Source organism: Stegodyphus dumicola, chromosome 4, assembly GCF_044657685.1.
Source record: "Stegodyphus dumicola isolate Sdum_Otavi_A_Nest chromosome 4, ASM4465768v1".
In the NCBI taxonomy this organism is placed as follows: Eukaryota; Metazoa; Arthropoda; class Arachnida; order Araneae; family Eresidae; genus Stegodyphus; species Stegodyphus dumicola.
Window position 1 is genome coordinate 236,402,779 of NC_140771.1, and position 16,889 is coordinate 236,419,667.

General features: G+C 32.2%; 1 protein-coding gene across 2 annotated transcripts in view; it reads right to left on the minus strand.

The window, feature by feature from the left end:
- LOC118185039 (uncharacterized) overlaps positions 1-16,889 on the minus strand; it is a 337,637-nt gene that overhangs the window by 229,347 nt on the left and 91,401 nt on the right. The window lies entirely within an intron of this gene.

A 16,889-nucleotide genomic window follows, 5' to 3' on the forward strand; every position in this document is an offset into this window, starting at 1 on the left:
GCGAAAATGGGGAAGCAAAAATTGTGATTAACCCCTGTAAATATTGGTTTTCAGCTCGTATACTATAGATGTAAGGAAAACAACTTTACAAGCTTAGCTTTTTATTCCCTAGATGCAGTTCGGAGAAATTAAGATATATAACGTAACTCCTTATTTTCTTTCTTTACTATTTTTCACTTTCTAAGTGAAAACGGGGAAGCAAAAATTGTGATTAACCCCTGTAAGTGTTGGTTTTCAGCTCCTATACTATAGATGTAAGGAAAACAACTTTACAAGCTTAGCCCTTTATTCCCTAGATGCAGTTCGGAGAAATTAAGATATGTAACGTAACTCCTTCTTTTTTTTCTTTACTATTTTCCACTTTCTAAGCGAAAATGGGGGAAACAAAAATTGTGATTAACCCTTGTAAATATTGGTTTTCATCTCGTATACTATAGATGTAAGGAAAACAACTTTACAAATTAAGATATGTAACGTAACTCCTTATTTTTTTTCTTTACTATTTTCCACTTTCTAAGCGAAAATGGGGAAACAAAAATTGTGATTAACCCCTGTAAATATTGGTTTTCATCTCGTATACAATATATGTAAGGAAAACAACTTTAAAAGCTTAGCTTTTTATTCCCTAGATGCAGTTCGGAGAAATTAAGATATGTAACGTAACTCCTTATGTTTTTTCTTTACTATTTTCCACTTTCTAAGCGAAAATGGGGAAGCAAAATTTGTGATTAACCCCTGTAAATATTGGTTTTCATCTCGTATACTATAGATGTAAGGAAAACAACTTTACAAGCTTAGCTCTTTATTCCCTAGATGGAGTTCGGAGAATTTAAGATATGTAACGTAACTCCTTATTTTCTACCTTTAGTATTTTCCACTTTCTAAGCGAAAATGGGGAAGCAAAAATTGTGATTAACCCCTGTAAATATTGGTTTTCAGCTCGTATACTATAGATGTAAGGAAAACAACTTTACAAGCTTAGCTCTTTATTCCCTAGATGCAGTTCGGAGAAATTAAGATATGTAACGTAACTCCTTATTTTCTTTCTTTACTATTTTTCACTTTCTAAGTGAAAACGGGGAAGCAAAAATTGTGATTAACCCCTGTAAGTGTTGGTTTTCAGCTCCTATACTATAGATGTAAAGAAAACAACTTTACAAGCTTAGCCCTTTATTCCTTAGATGCAGTTCGAAGAAATTAAGATACGTAACGTAACTCCTTATTTATTTTTTTTCTTTACTATTTTCCACTTTCTAAGCGAAAATGGGGAAACAAAAATTGTGATTAACCCCTGTAAATATTGGTTTTTATCTCATATACTATAGATGTAAGGAAAACAACTTTACAAGCCTTTATTCCCTAGATGCAGTTCGGAGAAATTAACATATGTAACGTAACTCCTTATTTTCTACCTTTACTATTTTCCACTTTCTAAGCGAAAATGGGGAAGCAAAAATTGTGATTAACCCCTGTAAATATTGGTTTTCAGCTCGTATACTATAGATGTAAGGAAAACAACTTTACAAGCTTAGCTCTTTATTCCCTAGATGCAGTTCGGAGAAATTAAGATATGTAACGTAACTCCTTATTTTCTTTCTTTACTATTTTTCACTTTCTAAGTGAAAACGGGGAAGCTAAAATTGTGATTAACCCCTGTAAGTGTTGGTTTTCAGCTCCTATACTATAGATGTAAAGAAAACAACTTTACAAGCTTAGCCCTTTATTCCCTAGATGCAGTTCGGAGAAATTAAGATATGTAACGTAACTCCTTATTTTCTTTCTTTACTATTTTTCACTTTCTAAGTGAAAACGGGGAAGCAAAAATTGTGATTAACCCCTGTAAGTGTTGGTTTTCAGCTCCTATACTATAGATGTAAAGAAAACAACTTTACAAGCTTAGCCCTTTATTCCTTAGATGCAGTTCGAAGAAATTAAGATACGTAACGTAACTCCTTATTTATTTTTTTTCTTTACTATTTTCCACTTTCTAAGCGAAAATGGGGAAACAAAAATTGTGATTAACCCCTGTAAATATTGGTTTTTATCTCATATACTATAGATGTAAGGAAAACAACTTTACAAGCCTTTATTCCCTAGATGCAGTTCGGAGAAATTAAGATATGTAACGTAACTCCTTATTTTCTACCTTTAGTATTTTCCACTTTCTAAGCGAAAATGGGGAAGCAAAAATTGTGATTAACCCCTGTAAATATTGGTTTTCAGCTCGTATACTATAGATGTAAGGAAAACAACTTTACAAGCTTAGCTCTTTATTCCCTAGATGCAGTTCGGAGAAATTAAGATATGTAACGTAACTCCTTATTTTCTTTCTTTACTATTTTTCACTTTCTAAGTGAAAACGGGGAAGCAAAAATTGTGATTAACCCCTGTAAGTGTTGGTTTTCAGCTCCTATACTATAGATGTAAAGAAAACAACTTTACAAGCTTAGCCATTTATTCCTTAGATGCAGTTCGAAGAAATTAAGATACGTAACGTAACTCCTTATTTATTTTTTTTCTTTACTATTTTCCACTTTCTAAGCGAAAATGGGGAAACAAAAATTGTGATTAACCCCTGTAAATATTGGTTTTTATCTCATATACTATAGATGTAAGGAAAACAACTTTACAAGCCTTTATTCCCTAGATGCAGTTCGGAGAAATTAAGATATGTAACGTAACTCCTTATTTTCTACCTTTACTATTTTCCACTTTCTAAGCGAAAATGGGGAAGCAAAAATTGTGATTAACCCCTGTAAATATTGGTTTTCAGCTCGTATACTATAGATGTAAGGAAAACAACTTTACAAGCTTAGCTCTTTATTCCCTAGATGCAGTTCGGAGAAATTAAGATATGTAACGTAACTCCTTATTTTCTTTCTTTACTATTTTTCACTTTCTAAGTGAAAACGGGGAAGCTAAAATTGTGATTAACCCCTGTAAGTGTTGGTTTTCAGCTCCTATACTATAGATGTAAAGAAAACAACTTTACAAGCTTAGCCCTTTATTCCTTAGATGCAGTTCGAAGAAATTAAGATACGTAACGTAACTCCTTATTTATTTTTTTTTCTTTACTATTTTCCACTTTCTAAGCCAAAATGGGGAAACAAAAATTGTGATTAACCCCTGTAAATATTGGTTTTTATCTCATATACTATAGATGTAAGGAAAACAACTTTACAAGCTTAGCTCTTTATTCCCTAGATGCAGTTCGGAGAAATTAAGATATGTAACGTAACTCCTTATTTTCTACCTTTACTATTTTCCACTTTCTAAGCGAAAATGGGGAAACAAAAATTGTGATTAACCCCTGTAAATATTGGTTTTTATCTCATATACTATAGATGTAAGGAAAACAACTTTACAAGCTTAGGCCTTTATTCCCTAGATGCAGTTCGGAGAAATTAAGATATGTAACGTAACTCCTTATTTTCTACCTTTAGTATTTTCCACTTTCTAAGCGAAAATGGGGAAGCAAAAATTGTGATTAACCCCTGTAAATATTGGTTTTCAGCTCGTATACTATAGATGTAAGGAAAACAACTTTACAAGCTTAGCTCTTTATTCCCTAGATGCAGTTCGGAGAAATTAAGATATGTAACGTAACTCCTTATTTTCTTTCTTTACTATTTTTCACTTTCTAAGTGAAAACGGGGAAGCAAAAATTGTGATTAACCCCTGTAAGTGTTGGTTTTCAGCTCCTATACTATAGATGTAAAGAAAACAACTTTACAAGCTTAGCCCTTTATTCCTTAGATGCAGTTCGAAGAAATTAAGATACGTAACGTAACTCCTTATTTATTTTTTTTCTTTACTATTTTCCACTTTCTAAGCGAAAATGGGGAAACAAAAATTGTGATTAACCCCTGTAAATATTGGTTTTTATCTCATATACTATAGATGTAAGGAAAACAACTTTACAAGCCTTTATTCCCTAGATGCAGTTCGGAGAAATTAAGATATCTAACGTAACTCCTTATTTTCTACCTTTAGTATTTTCCACTTTCTGAGCGAAAATGGGGAAGCAAAAATTGTGATTATCCCCTGTAAATATTGGTTTTCTGCTCGTATACTATAGATGTAAGGAAAATAACTTTACAAGCTTAGCTCTTTATTCCCTAGATGCAGTTCGGAGAAATTAAGATATGTAACGTAACTCCTTATTTTCTTTCTTTACTATTTTTCACTTTCTAAGTGAAAACGGGGAAGCAAAAATTGTGATTAACCCCTGTAAGTGTTGGTTTTCAGCTCCTATACTATAGATGTAAGGAAAACAACTTTACAAGCTTAGCCCTTTATTCCCTAGATGCAGTTCGGAGAAATTAAGATATGTAACGTAACTCCTTCTTTTTTTTCTTTACTATTTTCCACTTTCTAAGCGAAAATGGGGGAAACAAAAATTGTGATTAACCCTTGTAAATATTGGTTTTCATCTCGTATACTATAGATGTAAGGAAAACAACTTTACAAATTAAGATATGTAACGTAACTCCTTATTTTTTTTCTTTACTATTTTCCACTTTCTAAGCGAAAATGGGGAAACAAAAATTGTGATTAACCCCTGTAAATATTGGTTTTCATCTCGTATACAATATATGTAAGGAAAACAACTTTAAAAGCTTAGCTCTTTATTCCCTAGATGCAGTTCGGAGAAATTAAGATATGTAACGTAACTCCTTATGTTTTTCTTTACTATTTTCCACTTTCTAAGCGAAAATGGGAAAGCAAAATTTGTGATTAACCCCTGTAAATATTGGTTTTCATCTCGTATACTATAGATGTAAGGAAAACAACTTTACAAGCTTAGCTCTTTATTCCCTAGATGGAGTTCGGAGAAATTAAGATATGTAACGTAACTCCTTATTTTCTACCTTTAGTATTTTCCACTTTCTAAGCGAAAATGGGGAAGCAAAAATTGTGATTAACCCCTGTAAATATTGGTTTTCAGCTCGTATACTATAGATGTAAGGAAAACAACTTTACAAGCTTAGCTCTTTATTCCCTAGATGCAGTTCGGAGAAATTAAGATATGTAACGTAACTCCTTATTTTCTTTCTTTACTATTTTTCACTTTCTAAGTGAAAACGGGGAAGCAAAAATTGTGATTAACCCCTGTAAGTGTTGGTTTTCAGCTCCTATACTATAGATGTAAAGAAAACAACTTTACAAGCTTAGCCCTTTATTCCTTAGATGCAGTTCGAAGAAATTAAGATACGTAACGTAACTCCTTATTTATTTTTTTTTCTTTACTATTTTCCACTTTCTAAGCGAAAATGGGGAAACAAAAATTGTGATTAACCCCTGTAAATATTGGTTTTTATCTCATATACTATAGATGTAAGGAAAACAACTTTACAAGCCTTTATTCCCTAGATGCAGTTCGGAGAAATTAAGATATGTAACGTAACTCCTTATTTTCTACCTTTACTATTTTCCACTTTCTAAGCGAAAATGGGGAAGCAAAAATTGTGATTAACCCCTGTAAATATTGGTTTTCAGCTCGTATACTATAGATGTAAGGAAAACAACTTTACAAGCTTAGCTCTTTATTCCCTAGATGCAGTTCGGAAAAATTAAGATATGTAACGTAACTCCTTATTTTCTTTCTTTACTATTTTTCACTTTCTAAGTGAAAACGGGGAAGCTAAAATTGTGATTAACCCCTGTAAGTGTTGGTTTTCAGCTCCTATACTATAGATGTAAAGAAAACAACTTTACAAGCTTAGCCCTTTATTCCTTAGATGCAGTTCGAAGAAATTAAGATACGTAACGTAACTCCTTATTTATTTTTTTTCTTTACTATTTTTCACTTTCTAAGCGAAAATGGGGAAACAAAAATTGTGATTAACCCCTGTAAATATTGGTTTTTATCTCATATACTATAGATGTAAGGAAAACAACTTTACAAGCCTTTATTCCCTAGATGCAGTTCGGAGAAATTAAGATATGTAACGTAACTCCTTATTTTCTACCTTTACTATTTTCCACTTTCTAAGCGAAAATGGGGAAGCAAAAATTGTGATTAACCCCTGTAAATATTGGTTTTCAGCTCGTATACTATAGATGTAAGGAAAACAACTTTACAAGCTTAGCTCTTTATTCCCTAGATGCAGTTCGGAGAAATTAAGATATGTAACGTAACTCCTTATTTTCTTTCTTTACTATTTTTCACTTTCTAAGTGAAAACGGGGAAGCTAAAATTGTGATTAACCCCTGTAAGTGTTGGTTTTCAGCTCCTATACTATAGATGTAAAGAAAACAACTTTACAAGCTTAGCCCTTTATTCCTTAGATGCAGTTCGAAGAAATTAAGATACGTAACGTAACTCCTTATTTATTTTTCTTTCTTTACTATTTTTCACTTTCTAAGTGAAAACGGGGAAGCAAAAATTGTGATTAACCCCTGTAAGTGTTGGTTTTCAGCTCCTATACTATAGATGTAAAGAAAACAACTTTACAAGCTTAGCCCTTTATTCCTTAGATGCAGTTCGAAGAAATTAAGATACGTAACGTAACTCCTTATTTATTTTTTTTTCTTTACTATTTTCCACTTTCTAAGCGAAAATGGGGAAACAAAAATTGTGATTAACCCCTGTAAATATTGGTTTTTATCTCATATACTATAGATGTAAGGAAAACAACTTTACAAGCCTTTATTCCCTAGATGCAGTTCGGAGAAATTAAGATATCTAACGTAACTCCTTATTTTCTACCTTTAGTATTTTCCACTTTCTAAGCGAAAATGGGGAAGCAAAAATTGTGATTATCCCCTGTAAATATTGGTTTTCTGCTCGTATACTATAGATGTAAGGAAAATAACTTTACAAGCTTAGCTCTTTATTCCCTAGATGCAGTTCGGAGAAATTAAGATATGTAACGTAACTCCTTATTTTCTTTCTTTACTATTTTTCACTTTCTAAGTGAAAACGGGGAAGCAAAAATTGTGATTAACCCCTGTAAGTGTTGGTTTTCAGCTCCTATACTATAGATGTAAGGAAAACAACTTTACAAGCTTAGCCCTTTATTCCCTAGATGCAGTTCGGAGAAATTAAGATATGTAACGTAACTCCTTCTTTTTTTTCTTTACTATTTTCCACTTTCTAAGCGAAAATGGGGGAAACAAAAATTGTGATTAACCCCTGTAAATATTGGTTTTCATCTCGTATACAATATATGTAAGGAAAACAACTTTAAAAGCTTAGCTCTTTATTCCCTAGATGCAGTTCGGTGAAATTAAGATATGTAACGTAACTCCTTATGTTTTTCTTTACTATTTTCCACTTTCTAAGCGAAAATGGGGAAGCAAAATTTGTGATTAACCCCTGTAAATATTGGTTTTCATCTCGTATACTATAGATGTAAGGAAAACAACTTTACAAGCTTAGCTCTTTATTCCCTAGATGGAGTTCGGAGAAATTAAGATATGTAACGTAACTCCTTATTTTCTACCTTTAGTATTTTCCACTTTCTAAGCGAAAATGGGGAAGCAAAAATTGTGATTAACCCCTGTAAATATTGGTTTTCAGCTCGTATACTATAGATGTAAGGAAAACAACTTTACAAGCTTAGCTCTTTATTCCCTAGATGCAGTTCGGAGAAATTAAGATATGTAACGTAACTCCTTATTTTCTTTCTTTACTATTTTTCACTTTCTAAGTGAAAACGGGGAAGCAAAAATTGTGATTAACCCCTGTAAGTGTTGGTTTTCAGCTCCTATACTATAGATGTAAAGAAAACAACTTTACAAGCTTAGCCCTTTATTCCTTAGATGCAGTTCGAAGAAATTAAGATACGTAACGTAACTCCTTATTTATTTTTTTTCTTTACTATTTTCCACTTTCTAAGCGAAAATGGGGAAACAAAAATTGTGATTAACCCCTGTAAATATTGGTTTTTATCTCATATACTATAGATGTAAGGAAAACAACTTTACAAGCCTTTATTCCCTAGATGCAGTTCGGAGAAATTAAGATATGTAACGTAACTCCTTATTTTCTACCTTTAGTATTTTCCACTTTCTAAGCGAAAATGGGGAAGCAAAAATTGTGATTATCCCCTGTAAATATTGGTTTTCTGCTCGTATACTATAGATGTAAGGAAAATAACTTTACAAGCTTAGCTCTTTATTCCCTAGATGCAGTTCGGAGAAATTAAGATATGTAACGTAACTCCTTATTTTCTTTCTTTACTATTTTTCACTTTCTAAGTGAAAACGGGGAAGCAAAAATTGTGATTAACCCCTGTAAGTGTTGGTTTTCAGCTCCTATACTATAGATGTAAGGAAAACAACTTTACAAGCTTAGCCCTTTATTCCCTAGATGCAGTTCGGAGAAATTAAGATATGTAACGTAACTCCTTCTTTTTTTTCTTTACTATTTTCCACTTTCTAAGCGAAAATGGGGGAAACAAAAATTGTGATTAACCCCTGTAAATATTGGTTTTCATCTCGTATACAATATATGTAAGGAAAACAACTTTAAAAGCTTAGCTCTTTATTCCCTAGATGCAGTTCGGTGAAATTAAGATATGTAACGTAACTCCTTATGTTTTTCTTTACTATTTTCCACTTTCTAAGCGAAAATGGGGAAGCAAAATTTGTGATTAACCCCTGTAAATATTGGTTTTCATCTCGTATACTATAGATGTAAGGAAAACAACTTTACAAGCTTAGCTCTTTATTCCCTAGATGGAGTTCGGAGAAATTAAGATATGTAACGTAACTCCTTATTTTCTACCTTTAGTATTTTCCACTTTCTAAGCGAAAATGGGGAAGCAAAAATTGTGATTAACCCCTGTAAATATTGGTTTTCAGCTCGTATACTATAGATGTAAGGAAAACAACTTTACAAGCTTAGCTCTTTATTCCCTAGATGCAGTTCGGAGAAATTAAGATATGTAACGTAACTCCTTATTTTCTTTCTTTACTATTTTTCACTTTCTAAGTGAAAACGGGGAAGCAAAAATTGTGATTAACCCCTGTAAGTGTTGGTTTTCAGCTCCTATACTATAGATGTAAAGAAAACAACTTTACAAGCTTAGCCCTTTATTCCTTAGATGCAGTTCGAAGAAATTAAGATACGTAACGTAACTCCTTATTTATTTTTTTTCTTTACTATTTTCCACTTTCTAAGCGAAAATGGGGAAACAAAAATTGTGATTAACCCCTGTAAATATTGGTTTTTATCTCATATACTATAGATGTAAGGAAAACAACTTTACAAGCCTTTATTCCCTAGATGCAGTTCGGAGAAATTAAGATATGTAACGTAACTCCTTATTTTCTACCTTTAGTATTTTCCACTTTCTAAGCGAAAATGGGGAAGCAAAAATTGTGATTATCCCCTGTAAATATTGGTTTTCTGCTCGTATACTATAGATGTAAGGAAAATAACTTTACAAGCTTAGCTCTTTATTCCCTAGATGCAGTTCGGAGAAATTAAGATATGTAACGTAACTCCTTATTTTCTTTCTTTACTATTTTTCACTTTCTAAGTGAAAACGGGGAAGCAAAAATTGTGATTAACCCCTGTAAGTGTTGGTTTTCAGCTCCTATACTATAGATGTAAGGAAAACAACTTTACAAGCTTAGCCCTTTATTCCCTAGATGCAGTTCGGAGAAATTAAGATATGTAACGTAACTCCTTCTTTTTTTTCTTTACTATTTTCCACTTTCTAAGCGAAAATGGGGGAAACAAAAATTGTGATTAACCCCTGTAAATATTGGTTTTCATCTCGTATACAATATATGTAAGGAAAACAACTTTAAAAGCTTAGCTCTTTATTCCCTAGATGCAGTTCGGTGAAATTAAGATATGTAACGTAACTCCTTATGTTTTTCTTTACTATTTTCCACTTTCTAAGCGAAAATGGGGAAGCAAAATTTGTGATTAACCCCTGTAAATATTGGTTTTCATCTCGTATACTATAGATGTAAGGAAAACAACTTTACAAGCTTAGCTCTTTATTCCCTAGATGGAGTTCGGAGAAATTAAGATATGTAACGTAACTCCTTATTTTCTACCTTTAGTATTTTCCACTTTCTAAGCGAAAATGGGGAAGCAAAAATTGTGATTAACCCCTGTAAATATTGGTTTTCAGCTCGTATACTATAGATGTAAGGAAAACAACTTTACAAGCTTAGCTCTTTATTCCCTAGATGCAGTTCGGAGAAATTAAGATATGTAACGTAACTCCTTATTTTCTTTCTTTACTATTTTTCACTTTCTAAGTGAAAACGGGGAAGCAAAAATTGTGATTAACCCCTGTAAGTGTTGGTTTTCAGCTCCTATACTATAGATGTAAAGAAAACAACTTTACAAGCTTAGCCCTTTATTCCTTAGATGCAGTTCGAAGAAATTAAGATACGTAACGTAACTCCTTATTTATTTTTTTTCTTTACTATTTTCCACTTTCTAAGCGAAAATGGGGAAACAAAAATTGTGATTAACCCCTGTAAATATTGGTTTTTATCTCATATACTATAGATGTAAGGAAAACAACTTTACAAGCCTTTATTCCCTAGATGCAGTTCGGAGAAATTAAGATATGTAACGTAACTCCTTATTTTCTACCTTTACTATTTTCCACTTTCTAAGCGAAAATGGGGAAGCAAAAATTGTGATTAACCCCTGTAAATATTGGTTTTCAGCTCGTATACTATAGATGTAAGGAAAACAACTTTACAAGCTTAGCTCTTTATTCCCTAGATGCAGTTCGGAGAAATTAAGATATGTAACGTAACTCCTTATTTTCTTTCTTTACTATTTTTCACTTTCTAAGTGAAAACGGGGAAGCTAAAATTGTGATTAACCCCTGTAAGTGTTGGTTTTCAGCTCCTATACTATAGATGTAAAGAAAACAACTTTACAAGCTTAGCCCTTTATTCCTTAGATGCAGTTCGAAGAAATTAAGATACGTAACGTAACTCCTTATTTATTTTTTTTTCTTTACTATTTTCCACTTTCTAAGCGAAAATGGGGAAACAAAAATTGTGATTAACCCCTGTAAATATTGGTTTTTATCTCATATACTATAGATGTAAGGAAAACAACTTTACAAGCCTTTATTCCCTAGATGCAGTTCGGAGAAATTAAGATATGTAACGTAACTCCTTATTTTCTACCTTTACCATTTTCCACTTTCTAAGCGAAAATGGGGAAGCAAAAATTGTGATTAACCCCTGTAAATATTGGTTTTCAGCTCGTATACTATAGATGTAAGGAAAACAACTTTACAAGCTTAGCTCTTTATTCCCTAGATGCAGTTCGGAGAAATTAAGATATGTAACGTAACTCCTTATTTTCTACCTTTACTATTTTCCACTTTCTAAGCGAAAATGGGGAAGCAAAAATTGTGATTAACCCCTGTAAATATTGGTTTTCAGCTCGTATACTATAGATGTAAGGAAAACAACTTTACAAGCTTAGCTCTTTATTCCCTAGATGCAGTTCGGAGAAATTAAGATATGTAACGTAACTCCTTATTTTCTTTCTTTACTATTTTTCACTTTCTAAATGAAAACGGGGAAGCTAAAATTGTGATTAACCCCTGTAAGTGTTGGTTTTCAGCTCCTATACTATAGATGTAAAGAAAACAACTTTACAAGCTTAGCCCTTTATTCCTTAGATGCAGTTCGAAGAAATTAAGATACGTAACGTAACTCCTTATTTATTTTTCTTTCTTTACTATTTTTCACTTTCTAAGTGAAAACGGGGAAGCAAAAATTGTGATTAACCCCTGTAAGTGTTGGTTTTCAGCTCCTATACTATAGATGTAAAGAAAACAACTTTACAAGCTTAGCCCTTTATTCCTTAGATGCAGTTCGAAGAAATTAAGATACGTAACGTAACTCCTTATTTATTTTTTTTTCTTTACTATTTTCCACTTTCTAAGCGAAAATGGGGAAACAAAAATTGTGATTAACCCCTGTAAATATTGGTTTTTATCTCATATACTATAGATGTAAGGAAAACAACTTTACAAGCCTTTATTCCCTAGATGCAGTTCGGAGAAATTAAGATATCTAACGTAACTCCTTATTTTCTACCTTTAGTATTTTCCACTTTCTAAGCGAAAATGGGGAAGCAAAAATTGTGATTATCCCCTGTAAATATTGGTTTTCTGCTCGTATACTATAGATGTAAGGAAAATAACTTTACAAGCTTAGCTCTTTATTCCCTAGATGCAGTTCGGAGAAATTAAGATATGTAACGTAACTCCTTATTTTCTTTCTTTACGATTTTTCACTTTCTAAGTGAAAACGGGGAAGCAAAAATTGTGATTAACCCCTGTAAGTGTTGGTTTTCAGCTCCTATACTATAGATGTAAAGAAAACAACTTTACAAGCTTAGCCCTTTATTCCTTAGATGCAGTTCGAAGAAATTAAGATACGTAACGTAACTCCTTATTTATTTTTTTTTTCTTTACTATTTTCCACTTTCTAAGCGAAAATGGGGAAACAAAAATTGTGATTAACCCCTGTAAATATTGGTTTTTATCTCATATACTATAGATGTAAGGAAAACAACTTTACAAGCCTTTATTCCCTAGATGCAGTTCGGAGAAATTAAGATATCTAACGTAACTCCTTATTTTCTACCTTTAGTATTTTCCACTTTCTAAGCGAAAATGGGGAAGCAAAAATTGTGATTATCCCCTGTAAATATTGGTTTTCTGCTCGTATACTATAGATGTAAGGAAAATAACTTTACAAGCTTAGCTCTTTATTCCCTAGATGCAGTTCGGAGAAATTAAGATATGTAACGTAACTCCTTATTTTCTTTCTTTACTATTTTTCACTTTCTAAGTGAAAACGGGGAAGCAAAAATTGTGATTAACCCCTGTAAGTGTTGGTTTTCAGCTCCTATACTATAGATGTAAGGAAAACAACTTTACAAGCTTAGCCCTTTATTCCCTAGATGCAGTTCGGAGAAATTAAGATATGTAACGTAACTCCTTCTTTTTTTTCTTTACTATTTTCCACTTTCTAAGCGAAAATGGGGAAACAAAAATTGTGATTAACCCCTGTAAATATTGGTTTTCATCTCGTATACAATATATGTAAGGAAAACAACTTTAAAAGCTTAGCTCTTTATTCCCTAGATGCAGTTCGGTGAAATTAAGATATGTAACGTAACTCCTTATGTTTTTCTTTACTATTTTCCACTTTCTAAGCGAAAATGGGGAAGCAAAATTTGTGATTAACCCCTGTAAATATTGGTTTTCATCTCGTATACTATAGATGTAAGGAAAACAACTTTACAAGCTTAGCTCTTTATTCCCTAGATGGAGTTCGGAGAAATTAAGATATGTAACGTAACTCCTTATTTTCTACCTTTAGTATTTTCCACTTTCTAAGCGAAAATGGGGAAGCAAAAATTGTGATTAACCCCTGTAAATATTTGTTTTCAGCTCGTATACTATAGATGTAAGGAAAACAACTTTACAAGCTTAGCTCTTTATTCCCTAGATGCAGTTCGGAGAAATTAAGATATGTAACGTAACTCCTTATTTTCTTTCTTTACTATTTTTCACTTTCTAAGTGAAAACGGGGAAGCAAAAATTGTGATTAACCCCTGTAAGTGTTGGTTTTCAGCTCCTATACTATAGATGTAAAGAAAACAACTTTACAAGCTTAGCCCTTTATTCCTTAGATGCAGTTCGAAGAAATTAAGATACGTAACGTAACTCCTTATTTATTTTTTTTCTTTACTATTTTCCACTTTCTAAGCGAAAATGGGGAAACAAAAATTGTGATTAACCCCTGTAAATATTGGTTTTTATCTCATATACTATAGATGTAAGGAAAACAACTTTACAAGCCTTTATTCCCTAGATGCAGTTCGGAGAAATTAAGATATGTAACGTAACTCCTTATTTTCTACCTTTACTATTTTCCACTTTCTAAGCGAAAATGGGGAAGCAAAAATTGTGATTAACCCCTGTAAATATTGGTTTTCAGCCCGTATACTATAGATGTAAGGAAAACAACTTTACAAGCTTAGCTCTTTATTCCCTAGATGCAGTTCGGAGAAATTAAGATATGTAACGTAACTCCTTATTTTCTTTCTTTACTATTTTTCACTTTCTAAGTGAAAACGGGGAAGCTAAAATTGTGATTAACCCCTGTAAGTGTTGGTTTTCAGCTCCTATACTATAGATGTAAAGAAAACAACTTTACAAGCTTAGCCCTTTATTCCTTAGATGCAGTTCGAAGAAATTAAGATACGTAACGTAACTCCTTATTTATTTTTTTTTCTTTACTATTTTCCACTTTCTAAGCGAAAATGGGGAAACAAAATATGTGATTAACCCCTGTAAATATTGGTTTTTATCTCATATACTATAGATGTAAGGAAAACAACTTTACAAGCCTTTATTCCCTAGATGCAGTTCGGAGAAATTAAGATATGTAACGTAACTCCTTATTTTCTACCTTTACTATTTTCCACTTTCTAAGCGAAAATGGGGAAGCAAAAATTGTGATTAACCCCTGTAAATATTGGTTTTCAGCTCGTATACTATAGATGTAAGGAAAACAACTTTACAAGCTTAGCTCTTTATTCCCTAGATGCAGTTCGGAGAAATTAAGATATGTAACGTAACTCCTTATTTTCTTTCTTTACTATTTTTCACTTTCTAAGTGAAAACGGGGAAGCTAAAATTGTGATTAACCCCTGTAAGTGTTGGTTTTCAGCTCCTATACTATAGATGTAAAGAAAACAACTTTACAAGCTTAGCCCTTTATTCCTTAGATGCAGTTCGAAGAAATTAAGATACGTAACGTAACTCCTTATTTATTTTTCTTTCTTTACTATTTTTCACTTTCTAAGTGAAAACGGGGAAGCAAAAATTGTGATTAACCCCTGTAAGTGTTGGTTTTCAGCTCCTATACTATAGATGTAAAGAAAACAACTTTACAAGCTTAGCCCTTTATTCCTTAGATGCAGTTCGAAGAAATTAAGATACGTAACGTAACTCCTTATTTATTTTTTTTTTCTTTACTATTTTCCACTTTCTAAGCGAAAATGGGGAAACAAAAATTGTGATTAACCCCTGTAAATATTGGTTTTTATCTCATATACTATAGATGTAAGGAAAACAACTTTACAAGCCTTTATTCCCTAGATGCAGTTCGGAGAAATTAAGATATCTAACGTAACTCCTTATTTTCTACCTTTAGTATTTTCCACTTTCTAAGCGAAAATGGGGAAGCAAAAATTGTGATTATCCCCTGTAAATATTGGTTTTCTGCTCGTATACTATAGATGTAAGGAAAATAACTTTACAAGCTTAGCTCTTTATTCCCTAGATGCAGTTCGGAGAAATTAAGATATGTAACGTAACTCCTTATTTTCTTTCTTTACTATTTTTCACTTTCTAAGTGAAAACGGGGAAGCAAAAATTGTGATTAACCCCTGTAAGTGTTGGTTTTCAGCTCCTATACTATAGATGTAAAGAAAACAACTTTACAAGCTTAGCCCTTTATTCCTTAGATGCAGTTCGAAGAAATTAAGATACGTAACGTAACTCCTTATTTATTTTTTTTTCTTTACTATTTTCCACTTTCTAAGCGAAAATGGGGAAACAAAAATTGTGATTAACCCCTGTAAATATTGATTTTAAGCTATACTATAAATGTAAGGAAAACAACTTTACAAGCTTAGCCCCTTATTCCCTAGATATCTGCAAAAGTTTAAACTTCCACGCATGTTTCCGTAAACTCTCGGATGAAGATCTCCAACCTCAGCTTCTACTTTAATTACTTATAAATTCTTATAAAAAGCTATATTTTTGCATTCAAGTAAACTGACAAAAGTTTAACTATTTATGACATTCAGTTTAGTTTATCATGGTAAACTTCACACCACTACTAGTGGACAAGTGGATAGAACTGCTGAATATTGGAGTTCGATCCTATGCGAACGGACTGGCTGCATGGTTGGTTTCCGTGGCTTTCCCCATGTGTCAGGTGAAACGTTTCTCTTAGAACGCCCTTCACGAATGTATCGCTCTTCAGGCTGATAGCTTTTGAGCGAGTTGCCATATTAGAATAACCTAACTTGCAACCCACTGGTACAAGGAACTTGCAGTTAACGTTTATTCAGATAAAATATTGTGTGTGTAACGTGTATACGAGCCTGTTTCCCTTAGAAAGTCCTCCACGAAGGCTTCCCTACCCTTAGGCAGATAGCCCTAGTGTGCTTTGCCATAATTAAATGCACCAACACCAGATAAAATATTCGAACCTAAAAATTTCCTCCCATCTAAGAACATATCTGTATATTCTTTGCTGATATAGTGCTTCTAACTATAAAAATTTTTAAAAACTAAGATGTTTAAGGATATTATTTTCCTTAATTGCAATCTTTCAATCCAATTTTTATCGCAAAAAAATTTTGCTTTTTATTCCCAGTTTATAAAAATAACCAAAAAAAAATTCCTTAATTTTTCTTTAATTGCAATTTTACAATCCAGTTTTCATCGCAAAAGAAATTTTTCCTTTTTATTCCCAGTTTATAAAAATAACAAAAAAAAAATCCTTAAATTTTCCTTAATTGCAATCTTACAATCCAATTTTCATCGCAAAAGAAAATTTTGCTTTTTTCCCCAGTTTATAAAAATAACCAAAAAACATTTATAAATTGCAAAAAAAAATGGATCTCTCGTTTTACTGAGCCTATTGACAAAATTTAACTTGTGTTTTTTATGTCTCGAAAGTGAGATTTTGGATATATATTAGATTTATATATAAAACAGTTCCAAAATAAGTATTTTGACACAAAATCCGACTTTTTCTGAAATGACATAGCTTTATTTTATGCATATTTCGATTCTACCACTCAAATTTTGCCCAAATGACAAGTTTTGTAAATCTCGCACGATTTGTTT